A 21,353-nucleotide genomic window follows, 5' to 3' on the forward strand; every position below is an offset into this window, starting at 1 on the left:
CATGGATGAGAAATTCCAGAAAGAGATCAAGATATCAGGGGGGAAAGAAAGAAAAAAGCTAGAAATGAAGAATTCAATTTGTCAAAAAATACAGTGGGAAACCTTAAGAACATACTTGGTGGGGCAAAAGAAAGATTATCCAAACTAGAAAACAAGGGCTTTGAAATACCTCAGACAAAAACAAGAAGAAATTAGAAAAATTGAAAACAGTTTTCAGGATCTATGGGATACCATCAAACAACTAAATATGTATGTCCTAGGAGTTCCTGAAGATATGGAAAAAAGAACAGAAAACTTTTTCAGTGAAATAACAGCAGAAATTTCCCCAATTTGAAGACATGGACATCCAAGTACTGGAAGCTCATAGAACCCAAGTAAGCATGATCAGAAGAGATCTCCACAGTGACACCTTATGGCCAAATTTAAGAGTAAAACAAAGAAAATCTTAAAATGTACAAGAGGAACAACAGATTACCTTTAAAGTTTCTCCAATTAGATTGATAGATTTCTCAACAGAAACCCTACAGCCTAGGAGAGAATGGGGATATATAGTCAAAGTCCTAAAAGAAAAAAAATTACCAAGAATATTTTAACCAACAAAGGTCTCTTATAGATGAGGGAGAAATAAAGATCTTCCTAAAAAAAAAAAAAAAAAAAAAAAAAAGCAAAAATTGATAGAATCTGTCACTACCCGGCCAGCCTTACAAGTGATATTTATGCCACATACAGAAACAAAAAAAAAAGATAACTGGCATCATGAAACAATGTGAATGCAGAATACCTTCTAGTAAAACAGCAAAGGAAGTTCAAAACAAACAATAGAAATATTCATGGAAAAATTGCAGGATCAAGTCATTATATCAATAATAACCTTCAATAGGAGCAGACTAAATTCTGCAATTAAGGGAACACATAGACAAGTCTAGTACCTGCTAACGCTAACCGATGGAGTAAATAAAGGGGAGAGTGATCCAACATGGGAAGTGAGATACTCAGCAGACTCATAGAATGGCAGATGTCCTAAATAGCACTCTGGCCTCAGAATCAGCCCTAAAGGCATTCGCAGCTGGCTGAAAAGCTCATGAGAGTATTTCAGGCATGGAAAGCCAAGACACTCTGGCAAAAGATCTCTGCGAGTGAGATCCCAGTGGAAAGAACAGGTCATCAAAGAAGGAGGTACCTTTCTCTGAAGGGAGGAGAGAACCTCCACTTTGACTATGACCTTGTCTAAACAAGATAAGAGTCGGAGAACTCAGAGGGCTTCCATAGCCTTGGAAACTCATGACTGGAGCATAGGGAGATTACTGATGCCATAGACAGGAGTGTCAATTGGTAAAGTCAACAACAGGAGTCACTGTGTACTTACTCCTCATGTAGGATCTCTATCCTTAATGTGCTGTACATTGAGATTTAATGCTATAACGAGTACTCAAACAATATATTTCACTTTGTGTTTCTATGGGGGTGCAAACTGTTGAAATCCTTACTTAATGCATACTAAACTGATCCTCTGTAAAAAAAAAAAAAAAAGAAAAAGAAAAAAAAAAAAAGAAATTATCAATTCCCAACTTGACTCTCACTGGGATTAAACATGACAATAGGTCTGCTCTGATTTAATCATCATTTAAAAAAAATCATCTATTATTTTTCACTTTATGTTTCTGTGTGGGAGCAAACTGTTGAAATCCATACTTAATGTATACTAAGCTGATCTTCTGTATATTAAGATAATCGAAAATGAATCTTGATGTGAATGGAAGGGGAGAGGGAGTGGGAAAGGGGAGGGTTGTGGGTGGGAGGGACGGTATGGGGGGGAAGCCATTGTAATCCATAAGTCGTACTTTGGAAAATTATATGCATTAAATAAAAGTTAAAAAAAATAAAATAAAAAAAATGAAAATAAATAAATACATACATAATGTGGCTCTAAAAAAAAAAAAAAGAAGAAGAAGAAGATACAAACTTGCTGAAATGATTAAAAAATAAAATCTATACATTTCCTACAAGGAAAAAAGACACCAATAGATGCACACACAATAATGAAAGTGAAAGAATGTAAAAGAAACTTTAATGACCAGTCTCATTCACAATAGCTACAAAAAAAAATTAAGTACCTTGGAATAAATTTAAGGATGTGAAAGATCTCCATAATGAAAGTTATAAAACATTAAAAAACAGAAGACATAAAAAATGTAAGAATCTCTCATGGTCATTAATTGTAGGAATTAGAATCACCAAAATATCCATAACTACCCAAAACAACTTAAAGATTCAATGCGATCCTACTCAAAATACCAGCAACATTCTTAGACCTAGAAAGGATGATCTAAAAATTCAAATGGAAACACAAGGGACTCTGAATAGCCATAGTAATCTTAAACAATAAAAACCAGGGAGGCCAGCGCCACGGCTCAAGAGGCTAATCCTCCACCTGCGGCGCTGGCACCCTGGGTTCTAGTCCTGGTCAGGGCGCCGGATTCTGTCCCGGTTGCCCCCCTTCCAGGCCAGCTCTGCTGTGGCCAGGGAGTGCAGTGGAGGATGGCCCAAGTGCTTGGGCCCTGCACCCGCACGGGAGACCAGGAGAAGCACCTGGCTCCTGGCTTCGGATCAGCGCTATGTGCCGGCCGCAACACACTGGCCGCCGCGGCCATTGGAGGGTAAACCAACAGCAAAAGGAAGACCTTTCTCTCTGTCTCTCTCTCTCACTGTCCACTCTGCCTGTCGAAAAAATAAATAAATAAATAAAAACCAAGTCAGAAGCTTCACAATGCCAGATTTTGAGACATACTATGGGACAATTATAATAAAAAAAAAAGTCTGGTGCTACACAAAAATAAACATGTATACCAATGGAACAAAATAGAAACTCCAGAAATTAACCCGTTTATCCACAAGCAACTAATCTTCGTCAAACGAGCTAAAATCACTCCCTGGAGAAAGGACAGTCTCTTCAACAAATGGTGTTGGGAAAATTAGATCTCTGTAAGCAGAAGTATGAAACAAGACCACTATCATATCATATAGAAAATTCAATTCACAGTAGATTAGAAGCCTAACTCTAGTACCTGAAACCATCAGATTACTAGAGGAAAACACAGGGAACATATTGTAAGACATTGGCATAGGCAAAGACTTGAATAATATTCTAGAAGCACAGGCAATAAAAGCAAAAATAGAAAAATGGCATTATATCAAGCTAAGAAGCTTCTGTACAGCAAGGGAAACATTCATCAAAATGAAGAGGCAACCAGGAGAACAGCAGAAAAATATTTTCAAATATGCATCTGATAAATGATTAAAATCCACAATATATTAGGAGCTCGAGAAAGTCACCAACAAAATAAACAATCCAGTTAAGAAATGGGCAAAGGACTTGAACAGGCATTTTTCAAAACAGGAAATACAAATGGCCAACAGACACATGAAAAAAATGTCTCAGGATCACTAGCCTTCATAGAAATGTAAAACAAAACCACAATGAAGTTACACTTCACCCCTGTTGGGATGGCTATCATCCAGAAATCAAAAAATAACAAATGCTATTGAGGATATGGATAAAAAGTACCCCAATACACTGTTGATGAGAATGTAAACTGGTACAACCATTATGGAATACAGTATGAAGATTCCTCATAAAACTAAAAATAGATGTACCTTATGACGCAGCTATCCTACTCCTGGGAATTTACCCAAATGAAATGAAAGCAGCATATGAAATAGTTATCTGTACTGCCATGTTTACATCATCTCAATTCACAATAGCTAACATATGGAATGAACGCAGATGTCCATCAACTGATGACTAGATCAAGAATATGTGGTATATATACACAATTAAATACTACTCAGCCATAAAAAGGAATTAAATCCTGCCTTTTGCAACAAAATGGATGCAACTGGATACCATTATGCTTAGTTAAATAAGCCAGTCACAAAAAGACAAATATGTTTTCTGTGATCTGTGGTAACTAAAAAGTACAGACAATGTAATGTATAGGAGTGAAAATGATATCTTGGGATTTGGTTACTGTTTGCAGTCCTTGTCTTTATTTCTATATTCCTGAACAGTGATATTTCCACTTATCTTATTGAACTCTTTATTTAGTCATACATTAAGCATTTGACTATAAATTTAAAATGTTACTATTAAAATTAAAAAGAAAGGAGGAGGGAAAGGGAAGTATTATATTCTTAAAATTGTACATGAACGTTATCATTTTCTTTATAATAATAAAAAACAAAAAAAGTGAATTCTTTGAGAAAAATTTTATGTGGTATAACTAGAAATATAGATCTCCTAGAGGCTGTGACAGACTGAAGCCAGACCTTCAGGAGCAGCATCAGAGAAAATAACTTCCTAATTAAACTTTTACATTGAGATAATGGTACATTCACATGCTATTATAAGAGATGATAGTAGAGATCTCACATACCATTGACCCAGTTTCCCCCACTGGTAACACCTAACAAAACAAAACTAATACAATATCAGAGTATAGATATTGACAGAATATTGCAGAATATTTCTAACACTAGGAGGACCCTCTTGGCCATACCCACTTCCCTCCTGTCCTCTTCCTCCCCCCCTCCCACTTCCAACCCCTGCTAAAGCGCAGGCAAGCCCTAGTCTGTTCTGCAGTTTTATAATTCTGCCATTTAAATATTGTTACATACATAGATTCACACAGAATATAACATTTGTGAATGTGCTTTTTTGACTCAGCATAAATCTTCAGAGATTTATCCAAGTTGCAATAAAAGGGATACTTCAAAAATTCATAGAGAATAGAATTAAAAAGTTGATTTGGGTGCAAAAAATTTCAAAATCTAGGTAGATAGGAGTCTTCACAAAGTTCATGGAAAATATGTATTGTGATAAAATTATGCAATGATTTCAAAACAAACTTCTTTGAATTTCACTTTCCACATACTTTTTAAAGTAGTCACAGATTACATGGCATGTATATACTGTGTGTTTAAATATTCACTCTTTAGGGCAGACATTCATCCTAGAGGTTAGACTCCAGTTTTCTGCAAATGCAGACCCTACGATGCATTAATGATGGCATCAGTGGTGGGTCCCTGCCACCTAAGTAGAAGGCCTGGACTGAGTTCCCAGTTCCTGGGCTCAGCCTGGGCCTCACCCCAGCAGCTGAGGACATTTGGGAAATGAAAGAGCAAACTGAAACAGTCTGAGACTCATATAAACACATTTTTTTTAAAAATTCATCTATTAAACGATATCCAGGGTCCCCCACCCCAAGTTTGAGGGTTTTTTTTTAAATAACTATTATAAATGTTTGTGTATGAGTTTTTCTATGAATTGTTTATGTCTTGGCAAAAATGCCCAGGAGTGCAATTCCTCAGTCATATGGTAGTACATACCTGAGTTTTTTCAGGAACCGCTGAATGGTTTTACAAACAGCCTATATTTTATATCATCACCAACAGTTTATATGATTAAGGTTCTCCACACCCTTTAAAGTATTTGGTGATGCCGCATTTCATTTTAGATTGGGGAACAAGTCTATTGGCACCATTTTTCTGAAAGCTCAGAAGATCACTAGCACTTTTTAACAATAAATACTTTAAGTAAGTAACTTTTATATAATACTATTGCACATTAAATAAACTACAGTACACTATAAACATAAGTTATTACCACTGGGACAGAAAAAATATGTGACTCACTTTATGTGATACTCACTGTATTGCAGTGATCTAGAACTGAATCTGCACTATGTCCAAGGTGTGCTGTGACTACTTCCTCAGGTCCCAGAGGCTCATTTTTTTTTTCAGCCCCTTTTCCCCTGTTTGGATGGTGTACTTCTATTATTTTTTCCAGTTGGCCTACTTTTGCTCTGCCCCCTCCATTCTGATGCTGAGCACATTCACTGAGTTTTTTTTTTAGTTACTGAAGCTTTTAAAATTCCAAAATTTCCATCTGACCCTTCTTATGTTCTCTCTCTAATGAGTTTTCTTTTTTTAGTAAAACTTTGTATTTCATTTGTTTCAATTGCTTATTGAGTCATGTTTATAATGACCCTAAGATCTGTCATAATTCTAATGTCTCTGCCATGCCAATGGTGGCATCTATTGAGTGTCTTTTTAACTTAATTGGATCTTCCCTGTTCTTCATATGAGGGGTGACTGTCTAGGGAAACATCGAAATTTTAAGCATGTCCAGGCTCTGAAATCTTACTTAAACTTCTGTTCTTTCCTCCCACTACTCTAGGAGGTGAGGGAAAAAATGCCACTTTGTTACTACCAGGCACAGAAGTCCAGGTTGCCTATTTGTTAATTCCTGCAAAGTCTAAGCTCCCTGCTACTACTCTGTTAGAGAATAGGGACTCTCTACTGTTGGCCTCAATTGATATCTCTTGGACTGGGAGAGAAAAGTGACTCATTAGTGTTTCCCACATAGTCTCCACTGACATTATGGCAGGAATGAGGAAGTGGTCAAAGTCTTGGCTGTCCTGCAGGGCCCCCACATGGTCTTCCCTGACACTGGAGTAGAGACAGAAATTACAACCCAGCAAGGACAAAATTCCTGGTTCCCTATTCAACTTGCTCTGATATCCCCCTAACAGAAAGGTATGGACTTGTTCTGACAGTCTTGTAAGATTGGAATTCTAAATTCCCAGTCTCGCCCCTCCTGCCATTATTGTGACTGGTGCCATTTTTTTCTTTGGTGTTTGGCTAGAGTAGGGAAGTTATGGTCTTTAAAATACTTCTGTCTCGGCCGGCGCCGCGGCTCAATAGGATAATCCTCCGCCTAGCGGCGCCGGCACACCGGGTTCTAGTCCCGGTCGGGGCGCCGGATTCTGTCCCGGTTGCCCCTCTTCCAGGCCAGCTCTCTGCTGTGGCCCGGGAGTGCAGTGGAGGATGGCCCAGGTGCTTGGGCCCTGCACCCCATGGGAGACCAGGAAAAGCACCTGGCTCCTGGCTCCTGCCACCGGATCAGCGCGGTGTGCCGGCCGCAGCGCGCCTCTGCGGCGGCCATTGGAGGGTGAACCAACGGCAAAGGAAGACCTTTCTCTCTGTCTCTCTCTCTCACTGTCCACTCTGCCTGTCACAAAATAAATAAATAAATAAAAAATACTTCTGTCTCTAAGAAATATTTTCCTTGTCATTTTGCTAGAGGAAATCAGGTCTTGGTTGATTTATCTTCCCATACATATTGGTATTTCCTTATTGTCAGCCTCTTCAAATCCAAGTCTGAGATACATAGGACAAAATAAAACTAACTCCTGGGAGTTCATCACCATATCATTCCTTGTGCCCTGAAGTCCCTAGACAGTCTTTCTCCACCTTTCAGAGGACATGTGGTTTCTTTGCATATAATATTCAAGGCTTTTAGTTGTACTTACAAGAATAGGGAAAATACCTCTAACTCCAGCTACTTAGGAACAAATCTCTCTGAAATATAAATTTTCAAGCTTTCCAGTCCATCTGTAATGTCTCTAAAGTTTGAGAACCACTGGCGTGGATGGAAGCAATGGCTCCCAGTAGCACAAAAACAGCTGACCACCTTTGGAGAAAGGATTGATCCTATGTCTGGAGCATAAATGGAAGCCCAAGTCTTCTTGTGCTAGGAAGAAAGCAGGTGCTCAGAAATGAATGACATTCTGATGAAAGAATGCTAGGAGGCCAAGGTGGAGGACTCCACAACTGGGACCACCCAGTTAGGTTACTCCTACAGACATCTGCACTGCTAGGGCTTTAAGTGACAGAAGGGGCTATGGGGTATTCAAAAGGACATGTCACCAGCTAAAGGCAGTTATGAGAATCCTTTTGAAACATAAACCTGTACTAAAACAGGAGTAACCATTATTGTGTACAAACTACGATGCATAGATTTTCAACATTTTTATCAGTTCTGTGAGCCAACTTTCATTATTTCCATTTGTTAATTTAAGAAGTTCCTACTGGACACACTCAGGACAATTTGAATACAAAAATATTGGCAATAATGGATTATAAATCAAAGAAAAACTTACTAAAGAAACAGAAGAAAACCCCTATTAATCTTTTATTTTTATTTAAAAGGTAGAAAGAGAAAGTGAAAAGGAGATCTCTTATCCACTAGTTCACTCCACTCTTACTGACAGAAAACTTCTAATTATAAAAGGAGCCATTGAATTTTAAATTTATGTTTCCGTAACCCCAACATAATAAGTTGGTTCTGGTAATAATCATTAATGAATGTTAAAATTAATGAGTGAATGGTTTTAGAAAAATAGTATATGTACATCAAGGTATTACCACATAAGTTACTTACTATTAACAAAATACAAAGGTGCTTTAAAAGAGGCTGGTGTGGCACAGTGGGGTAAGCCAGGGCCTGCAATGCTGGCATCCTAAGTGAGAGTACCACTTAGAGTCCCGGCTGCTCTGTTAATGCAACTGGGAAAGCAACGGAAGATTACCCAAGAACTTGGACTGCTGCCACCATGTTAGGAGATCTGGATGGAGATCCTGGGCTCCTGGTTTCAGGCTGGCCCAGCCCTGGCCATTGTGACCAGTTGGGAAGTGAGTTAGGGAACAAAAGATCGCTATCTGTTTTTCCCCTCACTCTGTCACTCAGCCATTCAAATAAAGCAAATCTTTTTTTTCTTTAAAGAGATGTTTGTAGTGGATCTGGCAGTTATCACCTTAGCTACATGATCAAAATTAACAACATTAATAAAAGAAAAACTGACATATGTGCCACCTAATAGGACTATGATACAATAAGTATACAACCTCACCTTTGCATGACTTTGACAAAAAACTTTCATCATGAAAACTAAATTTCAGAGAGTCAAATAGACATTTATAGCCCAATATTTATAGCGGCCTTATTCACAATAGCCAAAAGGTGGAGACAACGAAATATTTAACAATGGACAAATAGGCAGACAAAAAAGGTTATTCAATTCTGCATAGCAAAGTTCTGACACATGCTTCAACATGGATGAAGCTTGAACACATTTTGCTAAGCCAAATAAGCCAGATACAAAAGGACAAATATTGGGATTCCATGTATATAAGATACTTAGAATAGCACAATCACAGAAACAGAAAAGATACTGGTTACCAAGGATCAAAATGAGGGCAGAGTGGAGAACTGTTGTTTAATGGGTATAGAGTTTCAGTTTGGGATGAGAAAAAACATCTGGAGGTAAATGGTGGTGATGCACAATATGTATGTACTTAATATCACTGAACTGTTTAACCTTAGAGTTAAAATGATAAAATTGTTATATAATAAAAATCTCATAAAGTTTAGAATGTGAAGCATTGTATAAGACAATCAGTTTGAATTGTTCAAAAGCAGTGCCATGGAAAATACAAACAGGTGGATCGATGATATGACTTAGTGCAATGTATGAATTTTAATTGAATTCTAGGATTTCTTGCTCTAAAAGGTTTTTGCAGAATATAGAATTATTGTCAGCAGTGGATATAAAAAAATATACTTATTTTCAGATGTATGCTGAGTTATTTTTGAGTTGTGGCATTATATCTACAACTTACTCTCAAAAATAATTCAGCATAATACGATCAAGAAGAAACATGGCAACATTTTAACTAGGAAATATAGGAGCAGCACTGTGGCACAGTAGGGTTAAGCTGCTGCTTGGGAGGTCCACATCCCAAATCAAGGGTGCCTGGGACCCAGTCCTAGCTCCAATTCTGATTCCTGCTTACATACCTGGGATTCAACAGGTGATGGTTTACATATTTGAGTTGGGACACCTGCATGGAGTTCTTGCCTTCAGCCTAGCCTAGGCAAGGCTGTTGCAGGTATTTGGGGAGTGAACCAGCAGATGGGAGAGCCCATGCTCTCTGCTCTCACTCTGCCTTCCAAAGAAATTTTTAAAAATATTAAATTTGGGTAAAGGGTGAATGTGCGGTCATTGAACCCTTCAATTTTTTGGGAAATGTGAGTTTTTTCAAAACTAACAATTTGCTTGGCTAACTTCTGGTCACTATGACAGACCAGGCAGGAGCAGGAAACCATCCTGGTCCCTACTCTAAATAGGTGCAAAGTCTAGGTGAATCTTCTTCCTTAATATGTAGCTAGGCTAGAAAGGCAGAACAGGGAAGTTATACTTCCAGAAATGAAGAATTTAAAGGCTAAGAATTGAACAGAAGTTGAGCTCAACAGCTCAGAGGCATCCAGGCATAAGTGTTGGGATTGGACAGGATGAGTTCCAGGCCCCTGGTGAATGGGAAGCTGGACTCTCCCACATATGGAGTTTAAATTAAAAACCTTAACCTTGTAGATTTTGGCTTCCAGCTATCTCCCCAGGGTTGTGTGTGGATAAAGAAGGAGGGATCAAAAATCCAGGCAACCCCGTGAGTAGGTATGTGCCAAGTTCCCACTAGTCTAGAATCTAAAATCCCAGCAAAAGTGAATGGAAATGAGTCCCAGAGGAGCATCTTCACCACCCAATGCAAGAAGACAAGCCAGACCAGGGCGGACAAGAAGGAATTTGCTGCTACTTTGTCTCTGCTTTTAAAAACATGAGCTGAGTGCTCCCAGAATTCCACCTTGTCTCTGTGGGAACAAGAGGCTTTTTTTAGAATTTTATTTTATTATTTTCATCTTTTAAGGAATTTACTAATACATTGGGTTCTAAAGATCACAACAAATGCAGGATAGTAACTACAACCCATTTCTCATCAACTCTCACGTACTGTGATATTAATACAAGGGAACAGATTCAATGTATTTGCTAGGAACAATTCTAAGAATCTATCTCCCTCTTCTCTAATGTTTTGAGATAAAGCCTTTGACTACAATATAAATTAAAGACATTATGTTCCACTAAACAAAGAGTTCAATAAGTAAAAAGACCATAGTTCAGCAGAAATATAGGCAAGAGCTATAAATAATCCAATGAAAAGCTGTCCATTTCACTCATATACAGTAAATTTTGAAATAATCACAGATCACTAAAACTACTGCAGTCTATAAGTATAAACTATCTCAAATAAGAAAAAACATGATTTTTTTTCTTTTGGGGTCTGACTTATATCACTCAGCATCACGATGGAGCTGTAAGATTTAAAAGTGGCTGTGGCCTGTCCTCCCTAACCCAGCCTCTGCAAGCACAATTTTAAACCTCAGCATAGCATGTTTCCATGCAGCCTTGATTGCCTGATGTAAAACAACTAGTTTCACCTGGTGGCAGAGGTACTGGCTTGTTTCTTTGAAGCAAAGGAGCTCAGGTTGTACCCTGCAAATGGAATGCTCTGGATATTTCAAACCTTCACAGAGAGGCATCCTTTTTTCTTCCTGTTTTGGTTATGCATTTCTGAAAGTGACTTCTTTGCAGAGAACTTTCTGCCTTTTATGTTCTAATGATTTACTGCAGAACTTACTCTTCCAGCTCAGTGACCTTTCCCTATCTGTTAGCATTTTTCTCATCACTGCTCTATAATCTACTAAGTGCCGCTTGTGGCTTCTAACATCCGACAGCTTGCAAGAAAAAAGGACATTTATGCACACACTCCCATTTAAAAGAGGGCTGCTTTTTACTTTTTTTAAAAAAATAAGTGCTAGATATTGGCCTAATTGAAATCCCACTTGGGGTATAAGAGAATGGGGATCGATTTTAGAGAATGATCAACAATGATGGTAACAGAATTTGACTCGTTTCTATTCTTTCTTCAGCCATCACTCATCTCATAGCTTGTGGCCTCCTTGCAAGATCTATATTCTTTCCCCAAGTCACTTTAAATCATGTCCTTTCTACTAGAACATTTGCAATGACAGGGGCTCATTGGCAAGCCTGTCCTCTTACTGGACAATTATAAACACTTGTTAAGTGATCTGAAAAACTGCTTTCCTACCGCTTCCATCCATCAATCCTAGTCCAGCTCCCCCAGGGGCACAGTTGATTTTTTACTTGATCCTTCCCTCTCTGCAAATTCAGCTACTACCTAAAATTTATGTGTAACCCCAAAAATTAGTACCCCCAGCACTTGCACAACAACTTGAAATGGCCATACTCTGCCTGTTTCCACTCCTACCTACAGGTGTCCTCCTCATGGTCTCTAGCCATTGTGCATTTTTGTGCTTTTATTTGGTGATTTTGCTGTTTAAAATGTCTCCCAAGGATCGAGGGAGGGAGAGTGTGAAGGAGAGAGTGAGAGAAGGAGCAAGGGAAGTAGGGAAGTATGATTGTATTCTTGGAACTGTATCTATGAATTACATAAAACTTGTTTTCTGTGTATTAATAAAATATAAAATATTCCCCAAGCAAAATGCCTACGTGTTGTCAGTGTTCCTAAGCACAAAAAGGCTGTGATGTGCCTTACAGAGACAAACACGCATGTTAGATAATCTTCTTGCAGGAATGAGTTACAGTGCCATTGGCCATGAGTTCAATGTTAATGAATCAATAATATACATTAAACAACCAAGCATACAAAACAAGCTTACATTTTTTTTGGTTGGCAAAATGGGTGTGACCAGAGGTTCTTAGTTACCTAACCCTGAATTTCTCCTATGAGAATTTATAAAATAACTAGTACAAATAAATGAGAATCAACTGAAATTCTTTATGCTGGCACTTGGTTCACTTTTTAGAGATGGGCTAGAAGGGTAAAGGAGTAGATAATAGTTGGGGGGGAGGGCGGTGCTGTGCCCTCGTGGGCAAAGCTGCCACCTGCAGTGCCAACATCCCATATGGGCACCAGTTCAACTCCCGACTGTTCCTCTTTAGATTCAGCTCTCTGCTATGGCCTGGGAAAGCACTGGAAGACAGCCCAAGTCCTTGGGCCCCTGCATCCATGTGAGGGACCCAGAAGTTCCTGGCTCTTGGCTTCATATCAGTCTAGCTCCGCCCATTGCAGTCACTTGAGGAGTGAACCAGAGGATGAAAGACCAACCAAGCAGGCTCTTTCTCTGCTTCTCTCTCACTCTGCTTTTCAAATAAATAAATATTTAAGAAAAAAAAAAAACAGTGAGCTGGGAAGGAGCAAAGCTACATGTCAAAATCACATTTGAGTTTTTCCCCAGTTTCTCATTAGAAAAATGGAAAAGATCTCGATTGATGTTGAGAGTCTGAGAGTACCCCAACTAAGTATTCTAGTAATAATTACAACAACCACCGTACTTGTGGGTGTCCTTTACCTGTTATAAAGTATTTTCATAAGCGCGATTTCATTTGCTTTGTTCTTACAACTAACTGTGAAATAAAAAGGTTTTTTTTTCTCTATTCCCAAATAAAGACTTGAGACCCTTAAAGAGGAAGCAAATTGATGGAGCCTCCCAGCTCATCAGGTGCATGACTGGAAATTAACCTCAGAAATTTTGATGCAACTTGCTCTTCTATTACACTGTAGTTTTCCAGGCAAGCTGTAGTTTTGCTTTTTCCCCTCCTCTATTAGTTCACAATTCTTGACCTTCTATTTCATAATCTATTGTCAGATTATTATTAAGAACCAAGCCCACTAAAGAAAATGTGTGTGTGTTGGATGCAATACAGCAAATGAGAAGCATACCAATGTGCAACACTCTTCTAATAAGGGTAGGCAGTGTGCCCAACTCTAGACAATGGGAACAGAAAAGGAGAGGAAAACGTGTTTGTTTGGGAAAACAAAGTAGGCCTACATAAAACTGAGTAAGTTACTGCTGTGCAATCAAGCCACTACCACTCAAATCATTGCACTGCCAGTGTGCCCCAAGTGTTAAATCTGGAGTAGTGAACTGTTTGTTGACAAAAGAAACCAAACTTTTAGTTTGAAATATATTTGCACGTACAGCCTGTAGAGCAGCCATGCCCCCATTTAGTGTGGACAGTGGGAAAGGATTAAGAGAACTGGCTGTTCCCACACCACTGTTATTGCCTGTGACCACAGTCTACTTACTCAATGCAGGCTTTACTGGCTGACGTTTACATCTATTTCTCTGTAGAGTTTATAATTGCTTTGATGGGGTGCTTAAGAAGGCCTACGGAGCGAAGGAACTCAAGGAGACCCAAGATTGCATTTGCCTGACCAAGGGCTGCCTGTAGCCCAAAAATCAGACTTTTACTCAGTCCAATCTGCTGCTTAGCCCCAAACCAAGGTGCTCCCAGGAGTTCATCCCACCCAGGGGTCTGATGATCAGAACAGCCCTGGACATGCACACACACCCCTTCAGAGAGGCATCTTTCGAATTCTGGGGAATGCACTGAGTATTTTGAAAAGTCATCCCTCAGGGTTGCTTCCCTGGGAGGTATTGGGGGAGAGAAAGACATAGAGATCGCCAGAGAATGTGGGGGAAAGAAAAACAATAAAAATCCATACCCAGATCATCTGTACCACAGACTTTATCAGCTACAGTTTGCTCCTTTAAAGTGAGAACGGAGTGCATACAGAAAAAGTCAGGCAGATAAGTAGATCCGTTCTTCACATACTCCCCACTGCTGATGAGAAGTTCCAGATTCCCAAAGGCCCTAACAACACCAAGGCCCTTAAGATATTTTCCGGGCTGAAAATCCCCATTGATGGGACAGGCACTCTGACACATGAACAGAAAAGACCCCAAAGCTCTCAAAGAGTTATTTTAAGGAAACATCAAAGGTTACTAAGGGTTGGAAGAGGAAATCCCAAAGCAGCTGACACATTTGTTGTTTTAATCTATTGATGAAAAAAATAAGCATCCTATTCAGAATGAACAATGCAAAAGCAAAAATTCTACTCATCCAGGCTCCTAGTGTCAGGTGGACAGATGGGGGGAAGCAATCAATCCCTTTGATCAGGAAACATTAGCTTTTGCTACTGTAACTAGTATTATTATTAGCAATATCTTTCATACTAAAAATGTATTGATCACCTGATCAAATCCATTTTGATTGTCCAAAAACCATTAGAAAATAATTAAGGGGGGAAAATGCCCCTGCTGTAGTTCCTATGTTTTTGTAACTGTAACCAAGAACCTTGGGGTTTATATTTTATCTGCACATGCAGCTGGGATTCCAGGTCTGGCCCCCTTGTGAGAAGAGGAGGGGGGAGGAAGGGGGAAGCAGGTCACTCATTTTTGCCTTTCTGACAGAATGTGACATTTATCCTTACCACTCTGCCACATGCCTGAGATTCTCATGTCTTTACAAAATATTTTTCTATTTAGTTGAATCAGGCAGCACAACTACAATATGTCTTCTCTCTGTGACTGCCTTTCACAGCCCTTGCTTTCACGAGACTTAGATGAGGTCTGGGTGATTCATGGCGCTTAAACTTCTCTAGAGCACTTTTTCAATTGGAAAATTCTCCTAAACTGAATGCATCATCAGCACGGGTGTCCATGCATAAAAGAACTACAAGCAAAACAATGAGCACCATTTTTTAAAACCTACGCTTAAGCCAAGAAAAACAGTTATATCACAAAATGTTAAAAGACCTTATTTTTCAGTTTCCAGGAATCTTCCATGGAAAACATGGCCTATCTTTGTCTCAGAGCCCCTTATTTCTAGGCTTTCTAAATTACAGATAAAAGGAACAGTTTATATGGAGTTTACTTGGTTTAAGTTACTAACATGATATGACAATATAAGTAATGCCACCTGCTATATTTATGCAGACCTGATCACCCATCACCCACATTAATTCTTTTCTTCATTTTTAGGAAAATGCTTTAGAATTTTTTTTCTATTTAGGTATTTTTCTCATTGTGATTTTTAATTTGGGGATATTGAGTAGGAAGACATTTCTTTAAAATGTTTTCATGTAGAAGATTATCAGTATAACATTTTCACAAAAGATTAACTATAAATCACCTGGATCCTCAAATTTAAAGTATCTTACCTACATTTTTGATTCCTAGGTCAGCATTGTACAATGGAAAAGTGTTCCAGTAGGAGTCAAGAAATGGAGCTGGTGCTGTGGTGCAGGCAGGTTAAGCCATCTCCCACAGCACTGGCATCCCATTTAGGCACCAGTTCAAGCCCTAGCTGTTCCATTTCTGATCCAGTTCCCTGCTAATGTGGATGGGAAGGGAGAAGATGGCCCAAGTACTTGGGCCCCTGCACCTGTGTAGGAGACCTGGACAAAACTCCTGGCTTTTGGCTTCAGCCTGGCCCAGCCCTGGCTTTTGCAACCATTTGGAGAGTGAACCAGGGGATGGAAATTCTCTCCCTTTCTCTGTAACTCTACCCTTCAACTAAATAAGTTGTTTAAAAAAAAGTCAAAAAATACAGGCTCTAGTTTTTCTCTATACTGACTTGGTTTCCCCAAATATCACCAAAGTTTCATACCCAACTGGTATAGAGTTGTGGCACAGTGGGTTAAGCCACTGTTTGTGAGACTGCATACTGTATCAGAACATGAGTTCAAGTACCAGCTGCTCCATCCCCAATCCGGCTTATTGCTAATGCACCTGGGTTGGAAGAAATGGCATAAGTATTTAGGTCCCTGCGACCCACATGGGAGACCCAGATGGAGTTCTTGGCTCCTGGCTTGGGGCTGGCACAGAATAGGCTGTTGCAGCCATTTGGTGTGTGGACCAGTGGATGGAAGATCTGCCTCTCCCTGTCACTCTACTTTTCAAATAAATAAGCCTTTTTTAAAAAGTTCTCTAATGCAGAGATACTTATTCTTTCATTCATCAAGTACTTATGAGAATAGTCATAAGCCAAGTAAAGCAGGACACTTGTTAGGAGACAGGCCATATAGGTTAGAATTTCCACTCTACCATTGACAGCTATGAATGTGTACACATTTCCCAATCTATAAAATGGGACCCATCTCCTCAGTTAATTGTAAAGATCAAACAAGTGAAACATCAATGTGTGCCTGACACACTTAGTGAACATTCAATAAGTATTAGGCATATCAATGAAGTTTGTTCAGGTTGCTAAAGAAAAATAGGTAAAAATGCACAGCTCTTGTCCTCAGGAAGCTTACAATCTAATGTAACACAGATATACAAGCACAGTAAACTACAATAGAAAACTATGTAAGAAGAATGTAAGTAGAGGTGAACTTTTCCCTTCCATGGATCAGTTGCAAAAACTGAAACTATTTTGTCCTTCCAAAATTATATTTGGATCTATATATGCCATTATGTTGTGTCTTTTCCTTGCAAAAATGAACACTTTTCACACAATAAAAATGTTAAATTTTTATTAACAGAACCTGAAATCAGAGATCATCATATCTAAATTAGAACTCTTATTTTATGGAAAAAAATTCAAATCAAATTCACCTAAGCAAAATGAGAATTCATTGCCTCATGTAGCTGAAATCAGAGTCCACCAGGTTTATCCAGGTTGGTGTGCCTTCTCTCCCTCCCTCTTCAGCCTGTGTGTATTTTATTCTCGGGCAATGTTTTCCCCTTCACTGACACCAGGAACCTCTTGGTTCATGTTCTCCCCACTGAACAAATTTCAGCATAAGTAGAACTACTCTTTCCTGTGGGCTCTAGCAGAAGTCTCAGTGCTGTTCTCATTAACCTAACTTGGGTAGCAAGTCCATTTATGAGCCAATGGGAAGATGAAGTATTCTGACTAGAAATGGCCATTTATTCAGTTTTGGAGCCAAGGTGAGGTCATTCCCAGAAGAACCCTGTGAAGAGAGAATAAGTGGTAGACAATTTCCATGGAAAAACAGGGTGGTGAGTTCTCTAGACAGAAAAGTTTCAAGACCCAGCAGTAATGTTGATAGCTGTATAAGTATGGCTAAGTTCCATAACTTTCATAATTTTAACTTTCATAATTTCAGTCCAGGACATGGAAGGATAGATATTGAACCAAATTACCTCTGTTACCATTCTACCCTTGGAGCTCTTTACCTCTATCATCCTTTTCTTGGAAAATGATGAGTAAGTGGAACATTAAAAGACATTTTATTCTTAGAAATAAGTTGTTCTCAAAGTTTTTATAGATTCCTCAAAAGAGCTGGGGGTGGCATGGGTGAACAAATATGAAACGGAGTCATATCTAGAACTCAGAACGTAACTTCTTCTTGGGAAGACATTAGGAAAATATGACTCATTAGATTGCGTATGTATTTTTAGTTGTTCCTCAAGGATCCCCCATACAAAACTATAAGTACTTAACCAATTTTCAGATTTTTTCCCTAGGGAAACCAGATGACTGCAATATAGGTATTTATCACTTCCTATTTCACAAAGATAAAAACTGAGGCACAGAGCTTAAATTATATACTAAAGTGATATAATTAAACAAAAGGAACTAGAGTTAATCCCAAAATCACCAAATGACATCTTCGCAAAAATTATGAGATAAACAAAAGTCAAATTAACAAATTAAACTTACACCAAAGAGATATCTAACCTATAATGTCAGACTTTGCTCATTGTATTCATGACATTATTAGTAAAGTAAAGCAGCAAGAGGTTCAGCATCACCAATTCAGATCTCCAGGCTATATATTTATGACATATTAGATACATCCTATGCCCACATCTACCAAATGATGTGTCCAAGCAAAGTGTAGGATCACATCACTGTCACAGAAGAAGCCCTTTTGGTCATGAACTATTGCTATGTCTTCCATAGTTGTTGACATTGCTTCTGTGGCATTTTATAGGAGTCATAAGAATCCATAAATCCTAGATTTGTCTGTCATAATGAATCCTACAGAACAGATTCATTCGGTTAAAAATGTTTCGTAAAAACTTTCCTGCTTACAAATACTACTATTGTGCTTGCAGGTCTGCCTTTAGACCATCACATTTTTTCTTACCAAAGGCCATCTCACCTGCATTTTGAGAGAAGGGATTGCAGACTTGCTGCTTAACCATTACTCGCACACGAGTAAATCCTAACTCCTAGGGCTCAATGGTAGTGGAATGAAAAACCAGTGCACTCCCCACATTGATGCCCATTTGAAGAACCAGAACAATTGCCACATTCAATGGTCATTTAAATGTTATATATTTTTTTTTAATTTTCAATTATCTTTATATACAGAAGATCAATTTAGCATATATTAAGTAAAGATTTCCACATTTTGCTCCCACACAGAAACACAAAGTGAAAAATACTATTTGAGTACTAGTTATAGCATTAATTAAATACCTAAGAGTAATTGTGTATTAATTACAGAGTTCAACCAATAGTTTTAAGTAGAATATACAATGCCACTTTTGTATTGTTGTGGCTCCCCCCCCAACCTCCCTCCCTCCCGTGGCCCACCCCTCTCCCTCTCCCATCACACCCTTCATCACGTTTCATTTTCAATTACCTTCATATACTGAAGATCAACTTAGTATATACTAAGCAGGGATTTCAACAGGCTGCACTCACCCAACCGAACCAGGTATAGGGTATTGTTCGACTAGTAGTGTTGTTTTTGAGTTTCATAGTTAAACACATTAAGGATAGAGATCCTACGTGGGGAGCATGAACCCAGTGACTCCCGTTGTTGATTTAACAATTGGCACTCTTATTTATGATGTCAGCAATCACCTGAGACTCTTGCTATGAGCTGTCTAGGCTATGGAAGCCCCTTGAGTTCACCAACTCTGAACTTGTTTAGTCAAGGCCGTATCACAGTGGAGGTTCCTTCCTCCCTTCGGAGAAAGGCGCCTCTCTCCTTGATGGCCTGATCCTTCTGCTGGGGTCTTGTTCACCAGGATCTTTCTAAATGTCATATCTTGACCATTTAATCCAAAACCACCTGAGCTACATCGCAATCACTCTTAATATGATCAATTCTATGCAATCTCCAAATATTGAGGCTTTCAGGAGGTTCTCCAGATGTGACTTGCCTTAGATTAGTCTTAATTTTGGTAGAAGTTGCTCCTATCCCTAGAGCTGGCCATATGAATACCCAGGACAAACTATCACTTATGTGGTATAAGTTAAAGGCAACAGAAATTCTAACCCCAAATCATCAATTCAGATTGCTTAAAAAACTACTCTACTTCGGGGGGATTTATTCCTTTTGGTTGAGCACAGGCCTTTCCACAATCATCTTTAAAATATCTCAAAAGATTAGACTTGTTCATTTACTCTTAGAATAAATGAATGATCCAGAACATCATCTTTGGATACAGGCATCCCAGAGCCGCAAGGAAATATCCAATGTCCATTGTACATAGGAAGAGGACTGTGGGGACAGTAGAGAGGAGCAAAGGGAATAAGAAGGGAAAATGGCAGATTCTCAGAGACTTTTCCATTTGTTGTGCTGAGGTAAAACACCCTCTTGTATAACTCTGACACAAAATGTTTAGTGCACAAATTTTTCTGCTACATACACATACACACACACAACAGCATACTACAGGATTGGTTAATTATGTTTTTCTGATTTTTTCCCACTTGTTGCTACTCATACCACTTATTTTAAAAAGCTGGGTAGTTGCTTTATCTTTCAATGTAGTCCATAGACCTGTGGCTCACAGATAAAGCAATATTCAACTTCTAAAAAAATCTAGCCACATTTTATTTTACTTACCCCAGAACTACATAGTTTAAACAGGCATATGGAATAAAATTGCACTTTAGATCATTTTCCTAATATTTCCCTTTTGACAGTACCATAGTTTAAGGGTATTACCAAGAGAATCAGAATCATAAGAATTACACTTGATTTCTACAAGACACCATAGTCAAGACTTCCATATTCTTTTATTATTATTTTTTTGACAAAAGGTAGAGTTATAGACAGTGAGAGACAGACAGAGAGAAAGGTTTTCCTTCTGTTGGTTCACTCCCCAAATGGCTGCTACGGCCGGCGCTGTGCCGATCCGAAGCCAGGAGCCAGGTGCTTCTTCCTGGTCTCCCATGCAGGTGGGAGCCCAAACACTTGGGCCATCCTCCACTGCCCTTCTGGGCCACAGCAGAGAGCTGGACTGGAAGAGGAGCAACTGGGACTAGAACCCGGAGCCCACATGGGATCCATATTCAAAAACTACTTCCTGAATAACCTATGAAAACCTTTTATTAACGAGTGAAGCTATAGACAAAGTAGCTAAGAGATTCAGCCAAATTTCTATAACCTATTTTTTAACCTATGTATGCTCAAGTTCTCACTGTAAAATAGGAATAATACTTAGGTACCAGAGTTAGATGAAGAAGCCAATGTGGTGATATACATGAATATAATGCCATAAAAATGTAACTTGTCATCCAAATATTATTCAGCCATTAAACAAATATGGATTGAGTGCCTTCTGTTTATCAGACACTATGAAATACACTTGGATTCAAATGATAAAAGGACACAGAACCTTTTTACAGAGCTTACAGTCTACTGAAGGAAAACCAGTGGCTTGTTGCAATGCAGTAGTGTAAGTACTCTTGTGAAGGAATGCGCAGGAGTCTGGGTGGATCAGATAGAAGCCCATGGCAACTACTCTAGCACTAAAGAGCTGCGTATGTGCTGTAAAAGCTCCGTGAGGACTGGGG

At 38.9% G+C, this 21,353-nt stretch overlaps 1 long non-coding RNA gene across 1 annotated transcript in view; it reads right to left on the reverse strand.

The window, feature by feature from the left end:
- LOC127492391 (uncharacterized) overlaps positions 1 to 19,578 on the reverse strand; it is a 68,848-nt gene extending 49,270 nt beyond the window's left edge. The window contains exon 1 of the long non-coding RNA XR_007921808.2: positions 19,186 to 19,578. This is a non-coding gene — a long non-coding RNA (uncharacterized lncRNA). The remainder of the gene's footprint in view (positions 1 to 19,185) is intronic.
- Positions 19,579 to 21,353: the final 1,775 nt, after the last annotated feature.

The sequence above is a fragment of the Oryctolagus cuniculus genome, chromosome 10, assembly GCF_964237555.1.
Source record: "Oryctolagus cuniculus chromosome 10, mOryCun1.1, whole genome shotgun sequence".
NCBI lineage: Eukaryota > Metazoa > Chordata > Mammalia > Lagomorpha > Leporidae > Oryctolagus > Oryctolagus cuniculus.